Source organism: Glossina fuscipes, unplaced genomic scaffold, assembly GCF_014805625.2.
Source record: "Glossina fuscipes isolate IAEA_lab_2018 unplaced genomic scaffold, Yale_Gfus_2 42, whole genome shotgun sequence".
Lineage (NCBI taxonomy): Eukaryota > Metazoa > Arthropoda > Insecta > Diptera > Glossinidae > Glossina > Glossina fuscipes.
Window position 1 is genome coordinate 1006140 of NW_023998426.1, and position 18008 is coordinate 1024147.

At 33.9% G+C, this 18008-nt stretch overlaps 1 protein-coding gene across 1 annotated transcript in view; it reads right to left on the minus strand.

The window, feature by feature from the left end:
- Positions 1-18008, minus strand: part of LOC119636971 (cAMP-dependent protein kinase type II regulatory subunit) — a 78877-nt gene that overhangs the window by 35464 nt on the left and 25405 nt on the right. The gene's annotated exons all lie outside the window — the stretch shown is intronic.

Below are 18008 nucleotides of genomic sequence, written 5' to 3' on the forward strand. Positions count from 1 at the left end.
ACTATATAAAAAGCTGAAATATCCTGGGTGCGTGATTAATCAATGATCTTTCTCTGCTTATTCTTGGAGTTAATTGATAAGTCAATGTCAACAAACGTATCACTTCCTTATGAGAAAACTAGAACATCGCCGGAACAAGTTAGTGACGTGGAATCTCCTTGACCAACTATTGGACTTAATCCCCAAGGACTAAAGGTAGGCGGAATAGGTAGATGCGAGTGTGGGAAATCGCTGGAACAATGTCCATTGACTCATTCCGCCATTCCGCTTTTCTGCCTAATTATCGATTGTTTCTCGCTCAAGTAAACAATAAAATGTTTGGCAAGCACTACAAGATTCCTTCTGGGATAAATATAATTTTCTTCTTCTTAACTTTTGTCGAGATGGACCTGAAAACCTATGAGTTGCGTGTTTGTTCTTTTATGTTGAACTAGACTCATCAAGTTGCATAAAACTCACTTTGACAAACGTTTCGGGAAAAGCTACATAATGAATATCAACTAAACTGATCTGTTGGCTGAGCTGAATTCAAATCTACTTTTTACAAAGGAATAGTTTTACAACAAGTTAAAACGTATCTGTCGAGCGAAGTCGATCGTACACAAATTTGAAAACAAAAAAGTTTCGTCAAACAAAAATTCGGTATTAAAGAAGTCCATGGGGAAAGGAACCCCAAAAAATAAGTCAATAAAACGTATCAATGCCCCAAATTTCAAATTGTACTCAAATCGTTCAACTGTAAGTTGAACGCGAAAATGAATGGGAAAATATGTAGATAGTAATTCTGAAAACGATCTTGAATCGATTGTTATAATAAAACGCAAATCTATCTGAAATCATTCTGTACGTCTTACATATATCCAAACAAACTTAGTACACCCTCCACTGCAAGTAACGGGTGTAGGGTGTAATTGGGGCAACTGTTCTTTACGCAAAATCTTTACGCAAAATGAATCTTTTGTTACATTCGCTTGGGTAGTGATTTTTCTATCATAATGACATGACATGACTATGCTTTTCGGAGACTAAATTAAATATCAAAGTCAAACATCATAAATCACAAAGAGTAATAATGAAAATTTTGCAAAAAACACACAAATAAACACAAACACATATATATTCTAAAATCTGTAGTATATTTCTAAGCACTTATAAAAGCGGTTAAAACTCATTTATCATCCAAGATATGCGTACCACAATCTATTCATACCCATATAAGCACTTATTTCTAATATAAAGATAAGAAATATTTGAACATTTTTAGAATATCACGCTTTCGCATCAGAATTTACAAAATTAAATCAGGGTGAAAAGATTTAATATAAATCGCAACACAAGCAATTATATAAACAATTTATTATATCTATATATATACATACACACATACACAAATATATATATATATATATATATATAGCATAAAAACAAATCGCTTGGTAGTATGATTAATAGTTGGCAAACAGGCAGACAGTTAGGAAGAGAGATTTATCACTAATCACCCATTACAACACACATTTCGTGTTAATGAGTTCTCTCTCTAAGATTTTTTTTTTGTTGTTGTTGTTGTCGTTATTTTCAAAAAACATTTCATTAGACTCACTTGTTATTGAAAAAAAAAAAGAAAAAAAAAAAAAAACAAAAAGAGAGAAATCTCATAGTTAGTCAGTTGTCACAGTCGTCACGTGACTGCATTAAACATTGTTAAAGCTTTGCAAAAAAAAAAAAAAAAAAAATCATTTGTTTGTAATATGAAAGCATTGATTAATGAGTTCGTCATTGTGTGCGAGAGCAAGGTTTGTTTATTTGCTCTTTTTTTTTTTTTTTTTTTTTTTGCATTTCTCTTTTCAAGTCAAAGGGAAAGAGCTAGACGGAGGAGGAGATTAGCTTCTATCGAAAACGAACATTTTGATACCCATCATTTGTGAGATGTATGCTCCGCTTGAGGATGGTAGCTCCTAGCAACTTTTCAATATATAGGAGGATAAGCTGGGAGAGAGAGAGAGACTCTGTTTTAATTTTTGTGCGTGTGTTTCTTTAATATTTTTTTCACTCCTCCGTTATCTTTAAAGCTGAAGGCATTTTTAGTCATTTCTCTGATTTCAACTAAGAAAATCGCATTTTTCCAATGAAAAAAAAAAAAAAAAGTCGAAATTAATTGCAATCAAAACGTGATTTCAATGAAATCGCCTTGAAATCTACTGCATAGAGTTCATCTCTCTATTACTTGTCCCATCAGAAGTTCAATTAAATTTGGCAGCATTGGAAATTATATGCTACTACATACATATATATATTTCCATTGAAGTTTAGTGAATATTGAGATTAGCAGTAAGCGCTTATCGAAGATGATGGCCGGACTAAAAGGCAAAAACATTGAAGAATCAATAAAAATTGGCCGTAAGAAGCCATCTCATCAATGGCGATATGTGGGAGCGTGGCAACAGTTGATGCAGCTTCAGCGGCGATAGAGCAACCAGAGCAAAAAAAAAAGGGAACCAGAGAAAGAAGAAAAAAACCAGAAGACGTACGTAGACAGGAATAGAAGAAAATGTGGCTTAGAGATGATGAGCAGGCAGGTATGAAAGCACACACTACTGCGTACCGGACAGACAGATAGACAAATTTAAATTGAAAGAGTAAGTGATTTCCAATCGATCGGTATAGTAGAATCCTTCTGAGTCTTGTATACATCCATGCAAACCTAATATAATCTTATTTTACAAACGCTCTAAAGCATAAAGAATCAAAATGTGTAGAGAAAAAGTGCCCCAAGTTGAAGTTAAGCCCTTCTTTAAATGGATTTGTGCTGACGTAAGTTATGCTGCTTTCGCAGCCCTATACCAGATATTAATTTCATATTTTATTGGTTAACCTAGAATCAGATATTTATCCTCAACTAAATATTGCAAGTCCTAGAAGAAATGCAGAGGAAATGTCAATTCTAAACTATATATTAGATAGTACAAATTAATTCGGTGCATCTCTGACTGTTATGGATATTTCATAGTCACAGCGGGTTTCCTTGCTTTCAGAGATGTCAGAGAGCTCTCATAAATATTGAGTTTATATCGTCTCGAGTATGATACAAAAAAAAACAGTTCTCCACTATGTTGAATAATTTAAATTTTGTATTAACTAAGCAATGGATTCTCGAGCAAAGTCATTAACAGCATCAGCAGACAGTTAGGCCCTTTGCTTGCTTGATAAAATTTGAAATACGCTTAATGAGTTGCTTGATAAAAGAAGGAATAGAAGGAACAGGAGGAGAGATCAAAATAATAATAAAAAGTTTTGAAATTTTTTCTTTTTCCCCCCCCCAATCCAACAAGTTTAACTTTTAATTGTTTTCGTGTTTGCACAAAGGAAATCGATGTCTTACTATTATGAGCTCATTAACCTTCGCATTCCGGTGTCATTGCAAACAGATTATGCATAAGTTACGTTAACAATACTCTTCACGCTCGACTTTCATTCATCGTGGCCGACTCTTAAGCTTCAAATCTTCAAAGCCAAAGCTAATAACTTTTACTTGAAACAATTCCTAAACAAGCTTTTGGGCGTCAAACAAAAAAAATGAATCCTTAGAAGTAAATCCCAGATCTCAATCTATAACGTCGTCTAGTAACTTCTCGTAGACAATGGACTTTAATTTTAGATTCGTTGCAAATATTTGCTTAAATTACCTCAAAGTACCCAATAAAACGGTACGTTCCTATCTAACAAAAGACTATACTTAAAGTTGTCGACATCGAAGATTTGCCTTAAGGCCAACTTCTGCTTGTTACCTCATGTTAATATTAACATTTTATAAAACAATTGAGAGAAATTTTATAAAATTTTCTTATTCTTTTCATCTCACATACCCATAACTAATTAGATTAATTTAACTTATCATCTTTGTAATTACAAGATGTATAACATAAATAAGTCATTTTTTGTTGGGGACATTGCAAGCCGTAGCTCAAACTTAATATATCGAGCGTTGGCGACTATAAAAACGTAAAGAACAAAATGTTAAATTAGTTACATTAAATGCTTATTCAAACACACATACACAAACACGCACGCATACATACGCACAAAACGCTATGTTTTTATTACGTAAACGCGAGTTGCCTAGTGCCATAGTTATTGTTATATTTATTGTTGTTGTTGTTGTTGTTTTTTGTTATTATTGTTTTATGTAATTTTCTAGGCTTTTTAATATGCAGCAATAGCAACATCAGACTAAAGTTTAATCTTAACACACAACCCCACTAAATGTCTGTCATCAGCAGAGGTATCGTGACAAACGTACTTCATCCATCCATATAGAACACATAGAGGCGTTCACGACTGAGTGTATGTATTCTGAATGCCTGAGTAGGTAGATATTGACTTGAATTGTTTCGCATGTATGCTAGAGTCACTTGTTGTCACAATTGTCATTGTGCATCATAAGCGTACACATCAATAAACTCATGCTCGAGAACTGAATTACATATAAAACAAAATATGCGTATATTGCACGGTTTTATTTTCATTGTTAGTTTTTTTTTTTTTTTTTTTAATGAAAACAAAAGCAGATATCGATATTTTAAATGCGAAACATGTTGTAGAGAGGAAGAAGCAAAACGAATTAAGAACGAATTTTGAATGCTTGTAAATCTAAAATTTAAGGCAAATTTTTTTTTTTGATATCTCAATTTAGATTTATATTCCTGACTGGGGTTGGTGTGAGTACTTGAGTTTTACATAAGTAAATTGCAAAGTTTGTTCGTTTATTAGTGACAAAGAGAGACACAGTCAGATGGATAGAGAGAGAGAAATTCGATTGGAATCAATTTCATTAAGAATTTTGTCATGCAGTTCGTAATAGCAATGCGTTTTTCGTATGATTGCATACGAAACAACAAAATTCACATACCCTTGTCCTCTAATGTAGAATAGAACGAAACGTCTAAGCGAACGAACAAATAACTATTTATGTTGCTTTATATGTATTATACATAAGATATATGTTATACATATACATAAATAGTGCATATATATATATATGTATATTATAGGTCAAGGTAATCTGGTTTATATTGTTCTACTCTATCTCTCTATCTCTTTTTTTTTCTTTATTTATTTATTTTATTTATTTATTTATTTTTTTTGCTTTATTAATGTAGAGTCGCAAATGTACTAAAATTGAAAATTTATTGAACTGAACAAATGTAACAATAACCAAAGCAAGAGCATAAGAAAATCGAATCAAAATGAAACTAACTTCAGTACATCCTGCACTTGATTAGGACAGTAGTAGGTAGGTATGCTCTTCGTTAAATCATATAAAATAAAACCATTCAAAGGTAGAGAAGTTCGAAGGAAACAAAAATAAATGCTTCCAACTAAAATTTAATTCGGATAGATCGATCGATTACAAAAAAAAAAAAAAACAAAAAAAATTTTAAAAAAGATGACGAAATATTTTTCATAGCTGCGTGAAAAGTAGATGAAGGTTACAACAAAAAAAACCATAAATTTCAAAGAAAGTGGACGCAAACTGAAACGTAACGAAAACCCACACTCCTGCGTTCATTTCGAACGTCCTATAGGAACGAACAATAGCAAGAAACACGACCTGTAAAGGTTAAGCAGATAAAATCTATTAAAAAATATGATTTCGTCAGCGACCTCCAACCTAAAGCAAATATCGAATTTCGATTTGATTCAAAAAGTTTAGGAAAATGTTTATCTAAAAGATCTATAAACGTTTGACACACATCTTTATATACGTAACGTATTGTAAGACGGTAACCCGGTAAAGGCGAAGGTGATCACAACGCTAAAGTAATGAACTCTTGCTTTACCTCTCCAATCTCTGTTCGTTGCTCCTGATCACACACTTCGCCTTCGCTTTACCTACATTGAGTCTCACCCACGAGGGTTTTTTCCCTCGAGTAAAAGTGAACGCTTGTCAAACCAAGTCCATTGTCCAAACATAACAATTTTTTCTTACTCTTTTATACTACCAGGGGATGAGTATGAATATATAAAAAAAAGAACAAACTAAAGCATTATTCCAGTAGACAAGAAATTTAATTACCTTCAACAACTTCAAAAACATAGCCTCATTCTAATTGGGTTTTTTTCAAATAAGGAAGGAAGCGAAGATAAAAACCTGGGTTTTATTAAAAATTAATATTCGGTGGAGTGTCCTTTTTGCTTAATAACGTCACATATTTTGTGTAGTTTTGCTCGCATAGGAAACGGGGATCTTACTCCATTCTTCTTATAGTCTATTTAGGGACTTAGGAGAACCTATCTTTCCAAAATACAAAATTTCGATGTAGTTCCTTCCAAATTTTGCTTCAATATCCTTAAATAACCTAACTTGTTTACCATCACATTCATAAACACCAATTTTCCGACTCCACTGACCCAATACATACCAACCTATAACATGATGCTTGCCATGCTCGCCGTAAGCCTTTGGTACAAGAACGTGGTAGGAAGTTTAGACGGGGAAGAATTGAGCGTTTTCCCTTGCAAATTCTAGTCTTAGCTTCCTATTACGCTCTTTTACGAACGTCTGTAGGAAAATACCTTCCAAACTAGAAAATGTCGCCTATATTCACCTATACCACGTCAATCTATACGAAAGTACCTGCCGAAAGAGCACAAGAAATTCAACCTTTTCTTTCGGGAACCACTTTGAAATTTGGTATATTTAGCTTACTTGGGAGGTATTTTCTCATAGATTCATGCAGGGTCCACAAAAATATTTTCCGTGTTTCAGCCGGGACGGAGCAGGCGGAAGCCTGCTTTGAATTTGGAAAAATTTAATTATATGTCAACTGTAAATATTTCACTAAACTCTGTTGTGGAGTTTGCTGGGCTCTGTTAAGAAATTTGGTTGATGACCTTGATAATTAAATTCGAATTTATCTTCGTACCTTTATCTAAATAAATAAGTAAATAAGAGTTGAAAGGTGAGAGGTGGGAAGCAAATATCACATAAGGGGTATACTCGCACAATCTGTAATCGTAACGCATTCTAAGCATAGAAGGGAAACAGTCAGTTAGATCGCCACAAGCAGGCTATGTTTAGCAGTGTCTTGTATAAAAAGTAAAGACTTCGAAAAAGACGTCCTAAACTGCAAAGAATATGGAAAGGATTAAAAAGTTTATAAATGAATCCATGTTGATTAAGTGCAGTTAACTGAAATTGACTAACTACGCGACGAAGCAAGCTCGCGTATCGGAGAATCGCCTACGACTAAGACTACCAAGTCAGTGTTCGCAGGTTCAAACATCAGTGCGGTAGAGTTTTCTGTTTTTCGTAACTGTGTATGGATTACGCAGGAAAACTTGAGATAGACCCATTTTTTATTAACACGATCGATTCAAAGTCATTTTCTGCATTCACTCAAATGTCCGTGTATCCATCTAGTTGTCTGTTGTTCAACCTACAGACCGGCATTTTCGAGATATTTCAATGAAACATCGTATACCGATATATTTTGGCCAAAGGGCGAATGATATTAAAAATGATCCGGATTGGATCAATATAAGGCTGTATTTTGAAAAGTCGTTTTACCAATAACTGTATGAAGTCAAATGGTCTACGGTATTTAGTAGTGGACCGCGTCTCATTACAGAGCTTTCACTTGTATTATAATCGAAACATATTTTATATATAACCAATATCTATATTAAAAGTTCTCGATCGATGTATTGGCATGCACCCAGACAACACCTTCAGGAGCCAAATCCATTTACTACGAATAGCTGCCAAATGCGGTAAATTATAATTCGCACTTAAAAATGCTTGAAACGGAAAACCTATTTGGCTCAAATGCTATACAATGTAAGTCGAGAAGTAGATATTTTTCATTAAGAATCTAAAACTCTTTTTGTGCGATACGTGGTTCGCAAAAATTATCAGTAAATTCAGTTGGCATGAAACGAATAGATTTTCTCGCGTCCATTTACCCATCGCCTGTTGCGCAATTCAAAAATTTTGGAATTTATTAATTCAAGCTTTTATTTTTTCGCTTAGGACTTACAGATATAAGTCGCACAAGTCCGGATTTTTTTTGTGGAAAATTTAGCGTAAAAAGAATTCCAGGTGTATTGTCTTTATATGATAAAGCGAATTGCATAAGCACACGGCGTATGATTAATGCGAAATTGTGTTATTTATCAAAAAGTAATTTATCATTTTCCTATGCTATGCAAAAGATTTTATATATTGGAGAATATATATAAAGGAATTCTTTCATTTGCTCATTTCATTAACGTACAGGAAAGCTTATATAGACTCTGTGAAAATTAAATGGACGGTGGGGCCACACGCTGCAATGTTGTTTCAACAGCCACAAATGCGTTGGATTTAATCATGAATGGATGCAAACAAATATAAAAAGTTTCTCCCGAGGTTACTCTTAGTTATTACGTTAAAAAACTTTCAAGTCGATAAAGGCTCGTCATGTTTCCGTCTCGAGATTTTAAGGAATTCCCTGACGAAATTTGATCGAAAACCAATGCTCTGCAAGGCTTCGCGAAAAAAGAGGCGGAAGAGCTTGATGATCCATATAATTACAAGCATTTGAATATTATAGTGTGATCGCATACTATCGTATGCATCCACTTGAAGTGTGACAAAATTATGCGACTTCAGCATAATCCTTTTGATAAAATAAAAATAAAATGTCACACTTCACTTCGCATGTAAACAGTGATAATTCTGTTTATATAAGAATAATCTAGTGTGTGATAAGGATAATTTAGTAAGCAATTACAATCCTGTTTAGAATAAGATAAGAATAATTTAGTGTAAAAATTTAGTATAAATAGTGCCTAAGAAAGTAAAGAAAATCAGTTCTCATCAGAGTTCACATAAAGCAACTCAACCTAGCGTTTTACTCGCTAATAGCACTAGGCATTCAATCTGCCTGAACCATTAAGATTAGTGACCGTCTTATGCCGAGACACTTTGGCATTATAAAAGATGGATAGACTTGGCGTACTGCAGCCGACCAGCTTAGGGCCTAAACAGATAATCTAAACACATGATACTCTATCAACTTTATTACAATATGTATGTATGTGTGGTATGTATGTCAGCAATCATTCAAGAGATGTCCCCTATATGCGTAGTAAGGTGCTGGTTAGGAAAAAGTCGAAAAAAGTCGGGAGGACATAGAGTGTGACCACGGCCTAACGAATGTATAGTATGGCCAGCCGGTATAGAGCTGACGCCTTTAGCGACTGTGCGTTTACAACGGGTACGAACAACCCGCAAACCGAGTTGAGTTTTGATCACCGAAACACCGACTTGATAGTCACGGCTACTTTTCTACTCGGCTACGCGGCTGTGTCATAAATATTTTATTAAATTTGTACAAATGGGACCTCCATTATTTTTGGCTTAGAGAGGAATCTCTTATTGCCTCTAGCTTCTTATAGAATTCATTGTAAATTTATAGACGTGCCTACTCTAGACAAGACAACATTTTTGCTATGGTCATATGTTCTTGATTAACATATGTTATGAATGCACTAACTTTGCTAACAGGTCTGCTGAATAAAATAAATATATGTTTTCGTAGTGGTATGAATTATATAATCCGCTCAAAAGTATTCTTGAAAAGTCTAACAAGTGTTACTCACTTTTTTGTCTTTCGATGTCTCTATGGCATCTATTAAACGAGCTATACTCGTAAGTAAAGCGTAAGTAAAGGAAAGTGATTATCTATAAACGCCAGGGTATACTTCTTAGACAAGTGAGTTTATAATTACATATAAACGCCGTCCATTAAGAATTTTATGTAAAATATTTCATGAATTATTAGTCAGACAATGGCTTTATTAACAAAGATACAAAATTTATGGGAAATGTTGCTGCACTGCTTTGCTCGCTTGCTCGTTTGGTTTGCTCTTGTAGTTGTGGGCTGTGTAGTTGAATTTTCTTGCCAAGTTAATTATAGCTTAATTATTAATTGTTAGTGTTTAAGGTGTTTGACTGAAATTAGCTGAACCATGATTTGATGAATAATCGAATGATTGCAAAATGAATGAACAGAATACATTTACATTATTCATCGATTATTCTTTTAATTTAAATTTTTTAAAGTTTTTTAAAACAAAAGGAATGATTATATTATTCGGTTTTTTTTGGTAAAGAATAAAAAGATCGAGGCGAGATCGAACCAAGTGATGGCTTATCCGCTAGATTGTGAATGCATTGCATGGCTAACATTTTTTGTTTCCTAAGTTTGTCTCCTTTACAGCGAAGGGAAAAATAAGACCAAAAAAGGATTGGCAGACATCGTAGCATCGTTGGTCTAACTGTAAAAGATTTCATTTAATACCAGATAAGTGTTAGGACCCGAAATGAAATCAATTTCTAAAGGATCGTTAAGCATGTAATTGCTCTAGTGGTGCCGGCTGTATCATAAGAACACATTCACGCCATTGATCATTTTATTGCTACGCTCTCAAGGCTCATTATCGTTCTTATCACACAAAAAAAGCACAACTTAAGTTTCTTCTTTTCTTTTGTAACATTGTTCGTTCGGTCGCATCCATGTTTTTGAGATCGATTCGAGGGCATTCAAAACGTCAACTATTGCACTATTGCGAAGCGAAGAGACTAAGGCAAAGGTAATCTCCTTTCTTCAATTTAAAGACCTCGATGGCCCGAAGTACGGGAAATGCAAATTTGAATCTAAAGGGGAAAAAACATTTGATCCACATGATAACTTTACAGCCAAAACCTTAATTTTTACGACCAGGAAAACGTTTACCGCAGACATTACACACACGGACAAAGGAAAGTGCTTAAGAGAGAACACTACGATAACAGGCTTAAGAAGAGCTTGTTGTGGCAACTTTTCCGAGATGGAGAGAAAGAAATAACATTCGGTGGGCGATTGTTAAGCAGATATCTAATTATTAAAAAGACAAACTGTTTAAGAAGTTTTAAAAATTGGCAACTCCGCAGCTATTCTTACGAGGCATCTTTAAATGAAAGATCCTGTTTCGATGCTAATTTGACTCTGGCAATAACAAAAAAAAAAAAAAGAAAACTTTTAATAATACATTTACCGCAACCGCCAATTTGACGAATCACTATAGGATCACTATGGATATCTTCAGATATTATATATTGGTATTTAATGATTTAATTTAGCAAATGTACATGCCAACTCTTTCCGGGACACGCCCACCTTGCTGTTTTTAGATGTGGTATACTTGCTTTTAACGAAAATCATCAGTTTGATGCGTAAATTTTGTGAGTCGTCACAGTCGCAAAAATAAGCATAGGAAGCCGAAATTCGGCGCAGGCATTCCTTGATCAATTAGAAATGTGTGATTAAAGAATGCAAGTGATCCAATTAGATAGATGCTCACAATATATTTCTAAGAAACTATTAGCTAAATGTTCGCCACAACCATCTGCGGGTTCAGTATAAAATTGCACTCGATCAGTTTAATTGTAAGTCCACGGTTAACAACAACCATGCGACATTTTTAATAGACCCGTGCGATTTTTGGATAGTACTAAACTTCAAAACTTCGTGACATTTCCGGAATTAGTTTACAATTTGCAGTTATTGCACTTCGACTGCTTTTGTAATCTTCGAAACCACGGAAAAATCTGAATTTCATGTCTCGATTGATTTTTGAAGAGAAAAAATACCGCTCCAACTCAGCATTGACTTGAAACGTGCTGATTAGCATTATCCAGAAATCATATAAGTCTCTTAAAAGTGTTGTCATGTATGCGTCAGACCGGAGACTTATTGAGTGATGTAAAAAATGGAAGCTTTTTTTTTTCTGTTATTTTCATTTTAAAAAATGACTGCTATTAATTAATTAATAATTAATTTCAAATTTAGTATATATTTACTTGATTAGTTATTAATTCAACATTTTAATATTCATATGTATAAATAAATTTATCATTTTTTTTGGGTTATTGAGAGAGAACGCTTTAGCTGAATTTAAAACAATAATAATAAAAAACAAATAATAAATAAACGGAAAACATTAAATCACACAGAGATATGTAACTAATATTGGAATCGCTGGTTACATTCTTCCCTTTCTCCCTTATGAAGGAATAGTGGGCTGACTTGCCATAGTAAAAAGCACAAATTGATCTTGCGGGTATCAAACCACTTATCTGTTACTGACGCTTTGAAAGTCATTCAAAACAAAAAAAAATAAAAATCCTAACGTGAAGAAACTTGAAAGCGAAACGTTCGTTTCTTGGACTCATGGTATAAAAATGAAGATTTATCTTCGAAATAGAGCAAAATTCATACGTTTTCGAGTACCATCGACTCACTACTTGTTAAGTGTTCCGAGCTAGTTCGAGTGACCTTATACAGGACGGTCATAAAATTTCTTTTTAAATTTTTAATAGTCACTGACCATAACTTCCAACCTAAATCGAATCAAATGATTTTGCTTTTGCCAAACGTTTATTATAAATCGTCTGAATTTTAACAAATATATTTCATTTTTTTTTTTTAATAAGTGCTCTTAATAAAAATGCCTTAAGCTTGAAGCTTAAACTTAAACTTGCTAAGAGTTGCTATTGAAGAAGAAAAAGAGAAAAATCCAAACGCCAAACTATTAAAAAAATTATATTTTAATTTCGAAGCTATTTAACAAAGTTCATGACAATTAATCTTCTCTGTGATTCATTCATTATGATGCACACACACAAACACACACACAATCATATATATGATATTACATAGATATGATCCTTCTCTGTACGTAGATACGTACGAGTGTATTGTTTACGTTGTTTTCTAAGCGCAACATATTGTAGTTTAGTTAGGTTTTTCATAACTTTTCCTATTTAATTTTTTTTTCGTTTATTTCTTTTTTTTTCTTTTTTTTTTTGGACAAAATATAAGCCTGCAATTATTTCTGAACCAACAATTAAATGGCTTTGTGCTCGAAATGCAAGTGTTGAGCGAGAAGAGAAGGGAAAAATGTAAGCTGAACACTTACACCACTAAAATGTTGTGTACATGCCGGTATATTGACAACAACACCAACAACAACAACAACAACAAATTTCATTCATCTGCGTAATTACAGACCCGTAAAATGCAACAATAATTGTTGTTGCTGGTAGTTGCTATACAACTAAATATAAGCAACGGCAAGCGTAAGGGAAATAAAAAAAATTTAAAAAAATGAAAAAATTTTAAAAAAACTAAACCAGAAAGAAAATTACTTATGGTTCAAGTCGAATGGCAGTTGCAATTCAAATTGTTGTATGGGCTTTAAACCCAGGACTTTTGTTCGAACTAAGACAGATAGTGGTTTAGTTTACAAGAGGCAGGAATAGAAAGATATAATACCAAGTAGTTCTAATGCAAATTCTTAGATGGAAGTTAGACTCAGAGCCTATTCGAGAATTGCGTGTTGAAAAAACTAAGACAGGTTGTGTTTAGTCTTCAAGATGTAGAAAGAGAAGAAACAGAAGAACTGGGAAGTCAAACTTTTGGATGTAATGTAAGCCAACGACCTATTCGAGAATTATCTGATAAAAAAACGAATCCCTAAATAAAAAATCTAAGTGGCCCTTCGATTTATCTTACCAGGATATGCTCAACGCACTTTTCCAATTTGCTTTGCATAAAGAATTGAGAAAAAAAAAAATTTTTATAATATTTTACGTTAACTCGTCGCATTTTATTTTTGTGCGACTCTAGAAATGTACACTAAATTTCTTTTTTACACGATTTGATTGCCTTCGGCATATTAAAACCAAAAGTTGTTTGGGTTAAGTAGTAAAATCAGCTGCTTCGATTTTCATAGATTATTTTGCCAGGGTAATAATATATACACAACGCTCGTAGAAATAAATCCCCTAACTAACCACCACTCAAGGAATGTTCCCTGTAAGTCTCCTTAGTTCTTTGAAGGATTTTTTTTTTTTTAATGAGCAATCGCGTACAATATCTCAGTTAGTCCACCTGACATTGAACACCGGTTTTACAAGGAAACCTGAACAAAACAAAACTTGAATCAACTAGAGCCTATCTGTTGCCGACGGAGCAGCCACTATAGCTACAACCAAAGTAAACTCTCACATTTGACCCCGTAAGCATTGAATAGGTAAGTCACGATTCTCACCTTTTCGACCGCTCAAGCCGAAAACAGAAGTTATTTGTCCCAATTATAAAGATAATTTTCCCATGATCATGCATCTAAAATCTATACCATGTGCATTTATATCTTCGGGACATCTTTTTTTACACGATTTTTCACGGAAAAGTAATTTGGACAAATTCTAAAGGGCTGCGCGTTCGAAAGTGTAGCCCCTTGCGAATGTAGATTCAATTTCTTGCACATAATTTTTTATAGAATACATTTAAGTCCAAGTAATATATACGCACCAGAGAATTGCGCAATTATTTATTATGAAGAGCTTAGTTTGTCGTCTAACATATCTGTTATTAATATTTTGGGCCAAATTGAACGTTCATACCTGTTACTGTTGATAGATTATTGAGAATGATTTTTTAGCAGTGATTTATGTGCACATGCAAAAAGAATATATTTCGTTCATTTTGAGTTTGGCCTGTTGAAAACAAACGGAGCTATGTAGTTGGCTTTCTTTCAATTGTTGCAATTGTAAAGAAATAAATAATAGCCAAAGGGGCAGAGGGATACCCCTCTCTCTTTCTCTTTCCCTCCCTCTCTCTCTCTCTCTCTCTCTCTCTCTCTCTCTCTCTCTCTCTCTCCTGCGCAACGATCGCAAAAGTCATGTCCATATTCTAGGTAAAGCAATTTGTATGTTTCATTCATTGCGGATTGATCGGAAGAACTCGAGAATATATTTGCATTATACAAAAGCTTATGCTATTAGCTTTGTTTTTTCTGATCAAGACCTTTCACGTGAATGACATATAGAAACCCACCATTATCTTCCATTTGATCCATACTAACGCATATAAGAAACCCTGATTCCTATCCATTATTCCTATGCGTGACGTATGAAATGACATAACTAATGTATTTTCTTTTTTTCGATTGGTGGCAGCACGCAATGCAAGAAAAAAGGAAGACTAGTAATGAAAGCAATTTAACAAATATTTATGTAAATAATGAAAGCAGAAGCACTAGAACTTGTGTATTCAAAATATATAACAAAAACCATTTCAAATTTGCAAATAATTTTAAATTTTATAATTGTTTACTTTTTACGAATTTTTCAGGAATAATTTTTTTATCGCAATTTAACGAGCTTTCATGTCTTTCCCCGTCAATATTGGCCCAAAATCCTATTAGCAAGAATCCTTACGTATTTAATATAAATGTAAAGAAATTGTTTATAAGATGCGATGATCATCTTCCAGCAAAGCCATAATTTTTTTTATTAGACTAAATGTTCTATTATGTTAAACACTTATATAACTAAGAACATATGTCGATTCGAAATTATCTCGAAAATTCGTACTTCAAGGTTAAAAATTTAAAACATTCAAAGGCGGCAGATCTGCACTTTCAACTTAAAGTGGATTGCATTTCACCAAGGCAACGAGAACGAACGCATCAAATGTGCGAAAGGGAAGGATTCAATTGTAAAAGTTACACTTATTCAAATTAAATGCACAGTTCAAATATGATCAGATTTGATTAAATCCACCTAAACACGATATATGCGCAGAAATATAAGGAATCTATGACCCTCTTAGAGCGAATGTTAGCTGATTATATAGTACTTCGAAATGTTTCCAAACTTATCGCTGGCAGTTCACTAGTTGTCAAAGTGCTATAAGCGCGAAATTAAATACAAATTTAAGTAAATAATTAAAAGGAATAAAAATTTAATTTTGGTAGAAGTGCAGAAGTGCTTCTTAAGAGAAAAAGAGGTTGCAGCTTTTTAGGCAAAGATAAGTCGCCTGACTAAGTTATCAGATTTAACGCTTGAACAACGTAAGAGATATTGTAGTGTTAGCCTATAAAGTAAGCATCCAACGTTGATAATTTCTATAATCAGCGCAGATATGGGCATAAATTGCGAAAGATCCTGCTTCGAGCATTATACTTTAAATTAAGTGCTACATGCTTTCGGACTTCGGCAAATCAGCGGAGACATGAACTAATTTCGAATGTGCTAAAAGGCGGTCGGATTTCGCCAGGCGAGCGAAGACACCAACCATGCGATAAAATACTCACTCGAAAATGATGCAACTCCGATTATAATCCGCCCGGATTGAACGCAATTATATGCGATCACGACAACTCGACTAAAACAATCGAAAAGAAAAAATCAAACTCAGAAAATTATAGGACTTAGAGGTTAAACGCGAGAAAAATGTGACCAGATCTCGCCAAAGCAGCGGATGTGCTGAAAGAAAAAGGATGACCTGCCCATGCACTACTTTCGGAATAAACAGCAAGCAATTGATAGAATTTTGTTTAACACAAGGTATGCACAAATAAAGGAAGAAAGATTTCTCACTTTCTATATATATATATATATATATATAGATATACATATATATATAAATAGTATCTATATGAGTCTGGTTTCTATGTTTCTGGCTTCCTTTTTTTTAATTGTGGATGCCAGTGGATGCCAGTAAATTGTTTTCAGAAAGATATCATCATCACGATCAGGTCATGAAAATGTATCAAAATTTTCCTTACTTTGCCTGCTTTTTCATTTTCTCAATTTTTTATCCATTATGTTCACTTTCGCGCATCTGCTTAGCTTAGCTGCTGTGTATAAGCCCATCTTAACCAGAGAAAACTGAATGAGGGAATTTCAATAACCATAGAAACCGTAAGACGGACAAGACTAAATCGTTCATTGAAGACTGCAACCATTTAGTAGAGCGTTTCTAATGCCTTGCAAACGGTATGACAAAATAAATAAGTCTGCGTTCCTTGTTTCTTGCCTATAGAAGAGCGACTTCTCTAAGGCTTTTCCTTTGGCGGCTTTAAAACATTCAATATTTGCTCGAAAGTGAGACAATGAGAGAGAGAGAGAGAGAGAGAGAGAGAGAGAGAGAGAGCACTATTTGGTATATGAATACTTCCTAAGCAAATTTAACCGATTTACTCATTATGATGCCAATAGATTTATGTCGTTCGCGCGAAATAGCTGATGGCTAACCCCAGGTAGCTCATGGATAATCAGCTATTTTCAAAAGCACTTTACCAATTAATATAAGTAGTATTGAAGAGAAAAACCATTTATTCTTTATACTTTTTTAAACCTGACAAGTTTCCCAAAAAACTTTGTATTCTTTACAACACAACTTTTAACAATCAATACACGCCTATAAAAATTGCAATCATGACAACAGACAATTGTATGAAACAAGCAAACAACTATTCGTACACGACTATACGATATAGATTGAAACAATCGAAACCTATGTAAATAGTTTCAGTTGGAAATTCGCTAAACGGTCCCATTAATGTCGAGTTCATTATCAATTTTGCTTTCGAAAATCTAGTTTGTTAAATGAAACATTCATCATTCATCATTCAGCCTCTGACAATTGTTAAAAACAAACCGGTAAAGATTATGACTTGACTTCGATGTGGCCTTCACCTTTATAGTTTTTTGTCGGCTTTTTGGCTTTCGGCTTTCTATTACCGAGTTGACAGAGTTCTGTATTTATTTTTAAACCACAGGATCGAAAAAATAGACCTCCCCACCGATAAAAACCAAATCGTCTTAACGGTCGTCTCTTAGAGCTTCGATTTAGCCTTGGCCCTGGCCCTGTGATAAGGCCTGCTATTAACGACTTGACAGACTCCTGCGGCTTCCCTTAAACTACACCAGCAGATCAAAAAAAAAAGGCTCTCGCCGCCGATAAGCGTCAGATTCCCTAAACATGGTTAATATTTTAGAAGTTATTAAGATCGCCGCCGTCTATTGTGCACTGCATGGAATAAATGAATTTTTGAAAAAAATATATTTTTCTTTTTTGTCAGGCTTACGAAGACTTTCGAGCTTTTCGCACGACAGCCATGGATAATAGTAG